Source organism: Neodiprion fabricii, chromosome 1 (assembly GCF_021155785.1).
Source record: "Neodiprion fabricii isolate iyNeoFabr1 chromosome 1, iyNeoFabr1.1, whole genome shotgun sequence".
NCBI lineage: Eukaryota > Metazoa > Arthropoda > Insecta > Hymenoptera > Diprionidae > Neodiprion > Neodiprion fabricii.
Genome location: NC_060239.1, coordinates 31,002,471 through 31,014,977, shown reverse-complemented (window position 1 = coordinate 31,014,977; position 12,507 = coordinate 31,002,471). Strand labels below are relative to the sequence as shown.

The 12,507-nt window shown below is 40.1% G+C and overlaps 1 protein-coding gene across 5 annotated transcripts in view; it reads left to right on the top strand.

The window, feature by feature from the left end:
- Positions 1 to 178: 178 nt before the first annotated feature.
- LOC124178027 (Ig-like and fibronectin type-III domain-containing protein 1) overlaps positions 179 to 12,507 on the top strand; it is a 168,230-nt gene continuing 155,901 nt past the window's right edge. For 3 of the 5 annotated variants that reach the window (XM_046561126.1, XM_046561135.1, XM_046561100.1), the window contains exon 1: positions 10,303 to 10,709. The gene's annotated coding sequence lies outside the window, so the exon portion shown is untranslated. Of the gene's footprint in view, positions 289 to 1,236; positions 1,363 to 1,557; positions 1,690 to 10,301; positions 10,710 to 12,507 lie in introns of those variants that run through there. The other 2 variants (XM_046561107.1, XM_046561142.1) reach the window with 2 other exon arrangements.

Below are 12,507 nucleotides of genomic sequence, written 5' to 3'. Positions count from 1 at the left end.
ACGGACCACTGATGGTTCGTTCTCTGAAAAAGGACAAGGTTTGCGATTTTCTCTCATTTTCGATTCATTTTTACACATGTTCTATTCGATCGAGCGTCGTCAGTAAATTCAAATTTACGCTTGACGCCGCGTGTAACGTCGATTTAGTAAACACAGACGTTTCTGTAGCGAGCAGCTCGACGCGCGACGTCAGTCGCTTCAGTTCCTTCGGAGTGGACAGAGAAGAACCACGCATGCCATATTAATCCAGAATTCAAATAGCAGTGCCTTTTTGATTGCTAAATTTCGGTAAGTGCTGAAATGCGTATTGTTGACCCGCGTTATTCTATTGTTTTGTGAGTTTGAAGAGCTGTGAAGAGTACATTACAATACGTCGCAGAAAGCATCTCTTGAATACCCGTTTATAAAATGAAACTGAAAGGCACGTATTATCAAATGGTTCGCTAAACGTATTCCTTACGTATTGAAATAAATTTATCGGGAAGTTAGCTGAAAAAAGAGCTCGCTTCGGTCGATTTTCAGTTTGGGGATCGGTATGCTAATCCTTCATTTCGTTACTGTATCAAGAGTTAATGTGTCACATGTGTTTTGTTTTTTTCGAACGGGGTTTCTCGATCGTGTTATAAATATGTAGAACGTTCTCGATGCCGACGATCAAATAAATAAAGGTATTATGAATTAACAATTCAGTCTCCTCTGAGCTGAAACATTTATTTACAACGAAGGATTGAGTAGCGTGTTAATATACAGAAATACCGAGCGAATATAAATTGACCAAAGAAAAATGAAACAAAAAACAAACGAACTCGTAACTTAGATCCGTACACGTTGAAAACGGTATCATGGCGGAAAATTGTATGTACATAAAAGTAGAAACCGCTATTATACATCGAACGGGGGCAGGAACACGACAAAAAGCAAGCGAAAAAAAGGTCAATCCGGAAACATATTAAGTACAGGTAGATGCAGAGTCGTCATCTGTGTATTACGGCGTTGCTTACTCTGAAATTTCGAGTGTCTTGAACTTTCCAGTGGCTTGTATCTCATTTTTAAATTTTACTATGCATCTCGTAATTACCAAGCGATCGTAAAATGCCAGCGTCTGTAAATATTTATTGGTTATGCATTTCTTGTATTACTTTTTAAAAAAAATTGTACTAAATCTTCGATGCTGTATGTATGAATTTCAAAGTCATATTAACTAACAAGATGTTGTGTAATTTCACCTGATTACAGCAAGAAACTGGAACAACGTTGCTTGGAGTTGCTGATTATTTGGATTACAAGATCTTGTCAATGAAACTTGAAAAACAAAATGCAAAAGCTGAACAGAGTACAATGTTGTGGAAGAATAGAAAGCAGGTATACATTTGAAATCATTCTTCATGACACTGTCACGCTAATTTAACTTGGACAAATTTGTGTTCCAGTCGAAATTTATTAGTATTTAGTCCTTGATTATATTTTATAAAATGATCGTAAATTTTCAATGATGCGTATATTGATTTGGAAAACAAGATACTAATAAAATTAAGTCTATCTCTTGTCTGATTACAGGAGCAGGCTACATTGCAGCATTATTGTCAGTATTTAGCAGTTACCTGAACGGAGCAATCCCGAGCAACCGATCTATCATCGCGAGAACAAAGTGAAAACCAAACTAACCACTACAGTGAATAAAACTGGAAGGTTCGTAATCGATATGATTTTTGTTTGTAATATCGCTTTTTATCGTAAATGATTTGAGCTGCTCACTGATTTTGCTTATTGCTTGTGTTTATTTATTAGCCTTTTATTATGATTTTTGCCGTTTATTTATAAAAATATTAGAAACGACCGAAATATGTACAAAAAATTTATTCCGAGACAGATAGTTTATAGAGACATGAAATCTAATCCAAGTATATCGTATCAATCTCTCTTTTCGACATTTCCGTTGGGTGGTTCCGTTCACACTTAGGCTACGACAAGGAAGGTCGTGATGTACCGTGATTTGACTAACTTTTGTAATCCACAGCGTTAGACGTTCACTTTGCCTCTTTGGTGCACAATCTACTAGTGAGATGTTCCGGATAAATTCCATCTAGAGAAGGTGTCGTCGGTATTACAGTCGGTTTTTGCGATTTTATGTACGTCAAATCGTTGGTTTGGGGCTAGGTTCATATCTTCGTGTCGCGAGGTATAACAAACACTAATAACAGAATTTCGTATTGCAAATATGATATAGATACTCCAACCCGTACAAATGATGTAATGTATAATCGCGTATGAAAGTATTTACTCCAAACTTTACAGTTCTTTCAATTAATGATATACCCAGCAATCTGGCGCTTCATGTCCCGAATTCTCTTGTCCACCCCCTAGTCTAGCCCCAGTCGATTTAACAATGTTATATGGAGCGTATCCTCGACAATCAAATATTATGTACCACGGGTAGATAACTCACTTGTACTTACCACCAGACTTATCTCAGATATTAGTTTAAAAAACTCGTTTCGTGTTAGGAGCCGCTACCAAACGAGAGACGCACTAAGCCTGACCAACTCGAAGACAGATGTCGCCACATCTCTTCTCTGTGTTATTCATACGTCAGAACGCGCGTTAAGTTCAAATTCTCGTATTTACTATAGAATTTGAGGTGATTAAATGCGAAAAAGTATGACAAGAAAAAAAAGACGGATTTCTTTCTTTGTTAAAACGAATCGCCCTGTGTGCCCGTGTCGACACATGCAGTTACGTGAAATCGATTTCCATCCCGAATGGGGTTCGCTAAGAAAGATGCAAGAGACGTTTGAGTCTTCTAGTATCACCGCGAACTTATCTCATCGTAGTATCTATAATAGAGTGAAAGTTCGTTGAAAAATTCTCATTAATCAAGAGCGAAGAATGAGGGGTTCGAAGATAACTGGTGCGTGCTTACTTATGCCAGAGAACTTGAGCGAAATTTAAATCGATCGTCGACCCGCGTAGTTTCGGCAGCAATTAACGAAAGGTGTGAATAAATAATAATATTCATTTATCCAGCATCAGAATTTCCCTCGTCCCGTTCGCGTTCCGCATGTCTGACGTCGAGAAAATCCGAGTTACAAACACATTTGCATCGTAACTAACGAAGTTCTCATGTAATATTTGCAATTCAAAGTTCAAGGCAAACTAATTTCTTAACTTTATGATATGTCAATTTCATACCATCATCGTCATCTTGAAACAGGCAGAGCTGTGCAGGGGTTTCTCGACGCAGTTGCCGGGAGTCGGAATCTCGTAGACAAAGCGTCTCAACAGTACATGATAATTTTACTATCGGTTACCCCAGCAGGGCTTTATGTAAGTCCCGTGAATCGTGCTCGCACATTCACGCGGCACACATTCATCACACACCAGGACGACAAATTAGCATTTCAGGTACTCCCGTCTCCTGCAGCTCGTATAAGGTATTATGTCTGACCGAGTGAGCGCGGATAATACCAGAGCGATTTAACGATGATCGGAACAACAAAGAATCCCGTCTTGTTTCTCTCGCCCGTCTCCATCTCATCGCTATTATAATATAATCACACGGGTGTATAGCAGTGCTGAATGGGAATGGATGAAACCTATCACACGATCGAGACCACCGCCGTCAAGGACTCGGCTTTTAAAGGACAAGGATATCCACTCCATTACACGGATTGTCATCAACTCGGACTCCGCGTTGCATCCAACAACAAGTCGGTATACGACACTCGGTGAACGGATAAACTTCACCTTGTGTAATGGAGCAGACCGCAGTTTACCTGAAAATTCCGTAAACAATTTCTTTTAATCACTCACTGCGTTTGCAAGAGGTTTCACTTTACCTTTTTCTCCGACGTGCACGCACGCCAGTAGCACACCAGGCCAATAATTCAATCTTGAAACGGCGGCGCAACGCGACGCGGCAAATTCTCCGTGCCGTAGTCACGACCTCCAATTATGTTAATCTACTGTATGACTGCCATAACTAAATGGGGGGATCTATTGCTAAACGCTTATAGTGTTAGCGAGCGCTGCACTATGGGCCATATTCCGTACATGTATGTGCATACGTATAATATTGCGTAACGTGGGAGGCTGGATACATATACTTACCGTGTATTACATGTACAGTAGATACCTACGTTACCGATATGTATGTGTCTACGTATTCATGTATCTCGTATTTCTATATGGATAATGTTATTGCGAGCGGATAAAGGTACCAATATTTCATTTTTCCTCCACCGATGAAAATCGTTTTCGCCTCAAATGCAGGGAAATACTTGATCGGATTGTCTACTCTCTAAATGTGAATCGGTTATAAGTATACCACTGGAGAAAATCATTGTATATATATATATATATATATATATATATATATATACTGGAAATAAGTTAAAAGTGACCGGATCGTCGGTGTTGGTACATGCACTGGTATGTTGCAGTGGTCTACTTATAACTGGGAATCATTGAAATTTCACTGATTCAAATTTACGGAGTATAGAAATCTTGTGTTTCCGTTTCGGATAAATTTACGTTCCGAATGTATGTACATGCAAATCGATGTCTGTTTACTGTAAGAATTCCACCCGTTTTATGCAATGATGCAGAGAAGTTTCAACCCGTTTGTCTGGCATGCTTCGCGCTTCGTTGTGTACCTCTACCTACATAGGTATAAAAAAAATCCGTAGCTCGTGCTATTGCGGATTCGCGCATTCGTAATTGGCCCGTACTTTATACGTGCGAGGCGTAAGGATTTTTTTTTACCATATATACTGTACTAATTTTCTATATTCATAGAGAGTTGATACACAACGTCGGGAGAACCTTGGAATTATCTTATTTTACTTCGATGTTAACACGTAGCTTATAATTTCTATTATATATGAGTTTACAACGATGCCGATTCAAGGTACCGTAAGTATATCTGCACAGATAAAATCTCTCTCGTGCAAAAACCTCGGTACCGCGGAATATATTGTAAATCAAAATGAGAATCGTGTCGTTTTAATCTAATTATATCACATATTATACGTACACTAAACGAATCCACAACGCACGATCCTTGTATTATAATGAATAAATGATTTGTTTTCATCGGTGAAATCCAACGTTACGTTTGTAACGTATTCGTTAGAGCGAAACGTACACCGCCTTGTAATTTTTTACTTCGACAGCAATTTTCGTTCACGTATACAGTGAGCTAATATTTATGTAACACGAACCCGTACCGTGATCCGATCCGTAAAATTTAGACGGTAACCGTTGAGCGGAAAGCATCTCCGTTACCATTAGGAGAAAAAGTATTGTTTTTCTTTATTTCTTCTCCGAAAATGGTGTAAGTAGCCCACTTTGTAGGCGTCGAACGCGACGCTTTCCTTTGAATGGTCTTCCGTGGAAGATTTCGCCAACAGGCAACGCCCGCGACTCGAAATGTTGCCGGTGAATTTCTGACCTCCGAACTCATCAAATATAACAGCTCAGCCCTCGGAGTCGTGATTTCGAACGTGTTTCGTAGATGCTTTCTTGTACCGATTTGCACGTCCCTGGAAGAACCGATACTCAGGTAGACACACACCGCCAAACGGGTGAATGGCATTCGGTAATCAATTACGCAACTCTGTCTTACAAGTCCGCTATTGACATTGGAACATTAGTTAATACGGCCTCAGGCCTCGGACTTGACTCACGGATCCTGGTTCGTTGCTGGTGTGTGTTGGCTTGGACGCCGCTGCAGGGATCTTTTTCTTATTTTTTGTCAAGAGAACAAGAAACCTTTGTTATAACACCGAGAGATTTCGACGTAACTTCGGTAAAATTTAGGCACGCCAGTGACGAACGGGATAATTTACACTGGCGAGAAAACCGGAGGGAATTGAAGCGAATGGAAATCTCATTCGCGGCTGCAAATTCAATTTTTGAATATCGATATCGGTAGACTCGCAACATTTCTTCCTTCCAATCACGTATTCAATTTACAGTTTAGTCTAATTCCAATTCAGAATATACAAATAGACGCCGTCTTTTTATTTATTGTAACGGGGAATATAAAATTGCCTTTCGGCTGATATTACACGTATATATACGCATCTGTTTAGCATCTGATTACGCAGATTCGAATTCTTTAGGAAACACAGATTTCTTACGCGAAAAATGTATGTAGTTTAATTTTTCAAATTCTCTCGCATTGCATCGTACACTTTCCGTATTGCAGGAGAATGAAAGTAGTTAGAATCACGACAATTGCAGGCCTACTACGAACAGCAATTACGGATTATAATTGCATGGAGGCATTACACCAAAGAATCGGAGTAGCCTGGTCAGCGTTGCGTTTTAATTGTGGTATAACGCGTTGTAGTAAAATAAATGAAAAGTGAAGATAACCCTACGGGATTTTGCAGATCGGGCAGAAGTCGTGTTCGTATTTTAATTAAGATTGCGATCCAGGCTAATGAACAATTACGATATCTCATCTTAACTACGGTATATAAAGTGCAAATTAGTTCCATAAAATTGAAATAGTCGATTTAACAAAGAAAGATTTCGGCAATATACGTATTCACCATAATACGCGATTGCTAAATTAGTGATATCGACACCGACGTTTATCGATTTGTCGCAACAGTATAACAACCTATCGTAAATTTGCAAAAAAATCCTTCGATCTAGGATCTGTGTTCCCGGTAGTTTTTTTTTATTTTCTATTGCGAAGTAAGAATTATTACATAACGCGCGAATCGAATAGATAATCAGATAATTACCATGCGAAATTTATACAGCCCATCGTACGAAGATCAAGTTCGATGACATTGCGGGGATTTTTGTGTTGTGAACCGAGAGTGAAAGAATTTCGTTGCCTGGTTATTATTATACATTTACGGCTAACGGTATAAAACTCGTTTATTATTTCGTAATGTCTCCGCGGGCCGATGCGATGCCTCTAATGCCTTGGTATCTTCGTTACGTTTTACCTCGTGCGCCACGTGCTTTGGCCGAGGCCCTATTGAGAGTTTGAATTATTTTTTTACACGGCGCGGCGAATAATAAATGGACGCTGAATGGCTACGCGCCGGGATCGTGATTCAAAGTGATTCTGACCCGGCATCCCATTGTGGAGGCAGTTGCGGTCGGAAAACGGCGGTCGGATATAACAGTTCGGTTGGCCAGCGATTCTGCCAATTTTCATAAATATTAAAGATCTTTTGTTGAGGCTTGCACGGAGTTTCGAGGCTAAAAACTTTCAATTACAATTTTCCACGATCGAGAGTTGGGAAAATAAATTGCAAATACGCTTGCGGTGCTGTATATATGTATTTGTAGAATTTCGCGAAGTGGCATTTGAATAAAAATCGATCCTACGATACTTCGAACCTTGCGTATTTTGTTCGTATTACAAAATAGTACGAAAAAGTAACCTTCGCATTAACAGCCGTCTGAAACTCGTGGCAATTTATACGTCATTACAAGCTGGATATTATTACACTGCACGCGATCTTTTCCTCAGGTTGCAAAAAGCAGGTATACGTAACCCGATTTTTTCCGTAAATGCAGACAAGCAAAGTAACTTGTATAACAACTGAGCGAACCTGAACAGCGGTGGGATAGAATTTTATATTTCGCTTCAAAATCTTGGCGGTAAACCGTTTATTTGTTGCATTTTGTTTTTGAAATCCCTATAACGCGAATTAGCTGTTGTTCTCCTCACCTGATGCTCCGTGAGTTATGAAAATTGCGCGAATAACGCGCGATATGGTTAAGATAATTTCTTCGCTATTTGAAGCACGTTAAAAAAAATAAGAGGAAGAATTTCTTCAACGCGTACCTACCGATTGCGTATAAGTAAAACTGTATATACATTTAGGCAGAAAAGTGATGTTGATTTGGGGAAAATCGGAATCACTTAACCGTGTTAAGACGGTAAACAACGTAGGAACAGGAACCCAGCGTTGCGACTGCACTAATTAACCAACTAATTAGTAAACTTGTGGAGAGTGCGCGAAACTTATTTATTTTCGCGCATATTATAGTTAAGCCGCCGATCTCGGGGCTGCGGAACTGATTTCCGTATCTCATAATTATTGAGTTTTAATTAAAAGTTTTAGAGATGGAAAGTACCGCAGGCACCAAGCTGGGTTGACGTTTCCCTTGTACAACGGCAAGTCGCTGTCAGAGTGAATAGATACCGGATAACCTCTGGCATATTTACGATCATTACAATTTCTGCAGCGATTATACCGTCCGCTTCGCTTTCATACGGATCAATAATCCCTGAATCCAAACGTTTATTGTCTCGACGTATAATGTTTCACGAACGCGTACCGAAGGGATTGCGCTTTAATGATAGCGTGAAATTTTCCCCCCATCATCACATGCGCTTCTTATCATATTATACGTGTGTATAATATTGTAGGTATTGTATATTGTTGAGCCCAGTCGTGACTGGACCACGGAATTGGGACGTTAACGCGGTATAATTCGCCAAGAAGAAAAATACCTGATGTAGTTTTAATAGTTATTTTGGAAGTCTGCTGACCAAAAGTTCTAGGCCAAAAAAACAGCTTGCCTGATATCATGCTTGCCACGTGTGTAACCAGCGGTGATGCGTACATTTTTTTAACTAGTTTTATAGGACTGTACTAGACTGTATAAAAAAATCGACCATTTATCCCATGTTATTTAAATGGAAGATAGAAAATCGCGACGAGGCAGCTCTAAATATTAATATTAAAAGCAGAAACCGCGGCACTTTTTTTCATCGTCATTCCGAACGATATTTCCGTCTTGAAATCTAGGCTGCACAAAATACCTATACAATTAACGGCAATGCGTTGTTATGAAATTATAAAATTCGATCACAGGCTAGCTAGTAGGTCACGAATACACTGACATTCCGTGTCATAAAAAATCAATTTTCAATCAGTTTTGCGTTCTCCTACACATAAATGGAAGAATTATAAAAATGATGCTCAGTTCTGTCGATCGATCGATGCTGACATCATGATCAGAGAGTTAATTACTTCGGTGACCGCTGCGGCACACGTTTCGTCAACAAGACGCGCAACATATGTAATGCGTCGTTCTCATCTACCTGAAAAGAAAAATAAGCATCGAATCCATAGCGAGATGAGGCGTGCGACGTAGTTCAGCCTGTACAAAAAGAAAGCTTGGAAAAAAACGCAGCCGCTGCGTCCGCCGTCATCTCTTTAAGCTCTCTACCGCGCAGCGAAATAGTCCGATCGAAAATATCCTGCAAAGAAATGTTTCTAAACGATCCTATAGTTTTACAGAATATGGCAGTACAGTTCTGTAACGGCAATCACAAATTTAGAAATGATCAGATATTAATCAGTATTTAAAAAAATATTTTGTTAGGGCGGTTTTATCTCGTATACCGATTTTTTCACGAAAGTAGGATGATTAGTCATCGAATATTCCGTCGAATTGCAGATTTCTGTACAGGATCGGGCAGCTGGCGCTAAAAAACGACGGTCTTCCATGAAATTCTGGCGTGTGTGGAATACTTTTTTTTTGCAATAAAAAAGATAATTTTCAGTTGGTTTTCAGTAACAGTATTTTCTGTACGTAGAATTTGAGTGGAATTTTCATTCTTTAAAACACGATAAGAAGAGAACATTCTTGACGATTTCTTGACGCAGAATCTGAGGTTTCTTCTTAATCTTTCGATATCACTGTTATCCTTTTACAAGGGGGGAGGGGGGGGAGGTTTATTGATAATACAAATGCACGATTTTTATCACATTCTAGAATATCTTGGGCCGCCATCTTGAATTTACAGAGAAATTCGCTTAATTGTCAAACAACTATTTGCTAATTTTCAACTATGGACTAAGAACGGTAACAGAGAAGCTTTTACGATAAATTTCAGATGACAGCCGGTAGCTACCGCAGAATATGGTAGAAATTCTGGATTTAGACTACCAATGAGCTCCCCAACGACTGAAAAAAAATAGTCCTTAGGAAAAATTGCTGTATCAGGGCTTCTTTCTTGTACATGTAGGGACTGGGCCGGTATGCTCAGTATTTACGCTCTGCGGAATGAGAAACGAAGGGAATATTCTCTGCGAGAGTTTGACTCGGAGGATAGAATTTCTGGATTTCGGCATAATCGGTGGTAGGTGTGTAATCTCCTCTCTTTCCGCTCGCGTAGTCCTCGGTTCGCGGCTCGTGGCCGACTATAGCGACAGCCCTAGACACCGAGGTTCTTCGCACTTGCGCCTTCGTCTCCTCGCCTCTCGCCGCTGCGGCTGCGAATCCCCGATGGTTGTTTTGTCGCTGTCAAAGAGGCGCGCGATCAGCAGTCCTCTCCCAGCAGCCGCGGTGCGCTGATTGTGAGTGTACCAGGTGGCGAAGGTTCGGCCACATCGCGAGAAATCGCAGCGTGCTCCTGCTGATCAGGACGATACGAGGCTTCTCATCGTCGGCCGCTCCTCGGCGGAGGAACAGAGACCCTTTTTTCCCTCTTCGGCTCGTCCTTAATAGCTAGCGAGTCTCGTAGAGATTGAACCTCAGAGACACTTGTTGTTTGTTGTTGTTAACGATAAGGAGACACGCGCGTGCTTCGCTGCGCCGGAAAGTCGGAGATAAATCTTGGAGTACGCGGAGAACAATTTAGATATATATTGTGAGTGTGGAGTTTTTCTCAAGGTTCTGAAGGTGCTGCGGTTCGACGCTTTCCGTGTATCGAGAACTAGCCGGTGAGTTATCTTATCCTATTCCTGTTATTTATCCTCACAAATTTTAAAAGGATATGCTAACTGTAAGGGTGGAGTAATGACGATGTGGAAAGTTAAGAAAATAGAAGGCGCAGATTTGTTTTACGGATATTTTTTAATGCGGAAAGTAGAAGTATAGGAAAGTCAAAATGTAGAAAGGTCAAGGTACAGAAGTATGCCGTGATATAGAAACGTCAGAATGATTTAGAATACAGCAGAATTTTGATGATTCTTTTTTCTGTTTCCATTAGCTTGACCTTTCTATATTTTGTCTTTTCTATATTCTCACATTCTGCATTTAAAATATTCTGTGAAATGGATTATCGCGTTTTTGAAAAATTGCTACCGTGACGTTTCCGCTTGCTATAATCTTTCTACACTTTTAGCCCGACCCCAGCTATCGTATTATCTCGATTTTCGAAAGAAACGCTACTAATTCATGCACATATTAATTGCATTTAAAAGTTCAGTTAAAAACGGTGATTATACGCTCGTCTTATACTAAATTTATTTCACATTACTCCGCTCTTTCAAGCTGTAATTAAAGGTGTTAACGACTCGCTGAAATAAGATATTTCCTCGACGTCAAAGGATTCGTTTTTCGCGATTTTGAATTTTCGCACTCGAGTTTAGTCAAAGGGTCAAGTGTGCAGCGTGTAAACGCGTCCTTTTCATACCCAGTGCATACATGTGCACATCGCGATGCAGGAAAAAATTATCACCTCCAAACTCCGTCCGTGCATCATAGATACGCGTAAATATAATACAAGACTCCATAGCTGCGAGCTGCGAAGGAAGACACATGCATTACCGATTACGGCCACAGTTCTGTGTCAGAGCCGCTTGCTTACGTTATACCTGCGTGTTTGATTGCTGGCTGCTGCTGAAGCGGCGCGTGTTTGTAATCCATTCGCCACCGCTCGCCTTCGGTAGGCGCGCCGTCTCTCACGATCACTAAATGTTAAATACCTGACCGCATTTGCAGCGATACTGCAAGAGAATCTGCGATGTAACAGAATAAGGTGGAAGATACACTGTATTATGTACTTTGCAGCGATGCAACGCCAGGGAAGTTGGTGTTTCGGAAAGGATTCTTCACGCGATTTCAAAATCATCATTCGACTTCATGGTTTATAAAAACGGGAATGCGGATTCTCATTCTTTCTTTCAACTTCGATTTAATTATTTTTCTCAGGTATACGGTCGGCCGGATAGACACTCGATCTATATGCAGTATAGTACAGTCGTAAAGACAATGAGAATTGTGAACTATTCAATTAGATTCCTTTATCGGATTTCGTCCCGTACGTCTTCTTGACTCTATGGTATTTTATGTTGCTTTGAACCAATTCCAGACTTTTGATTAAATTGATCAGGAGCAGATAGCGGAGGCTACGAGAAAAGACTCTTTTGAATGAATGCTCCGTACGTATATATGTATACGTACAAACGTGTGCACGAGCGAGTGAGAACAAGAAAAAGATAGATAGACGGAGGTTTATTACGTCCATAGCGATGTTGGCCGAGTACGTAGTGTCTGAAAAATAATACAGGATGTATCGAAAAAATAGAAACAGAAAAGGCAAGTAGATGGACGGGAAAAATAACTTAATATAGGTCAAAGAAAACTTATCACGCAAACCAATAAAAATTAAGTCAGTCCCGCGAAGATTCGGAAACGAAAAGGTGCTTCCGACGTGTTGTCTTAAGAGTGGAGTAGTGGCGGAATTCTCTTGTAGATTTAGGATGAGAAACCCAGAAGTATAACCCGATGACAGAG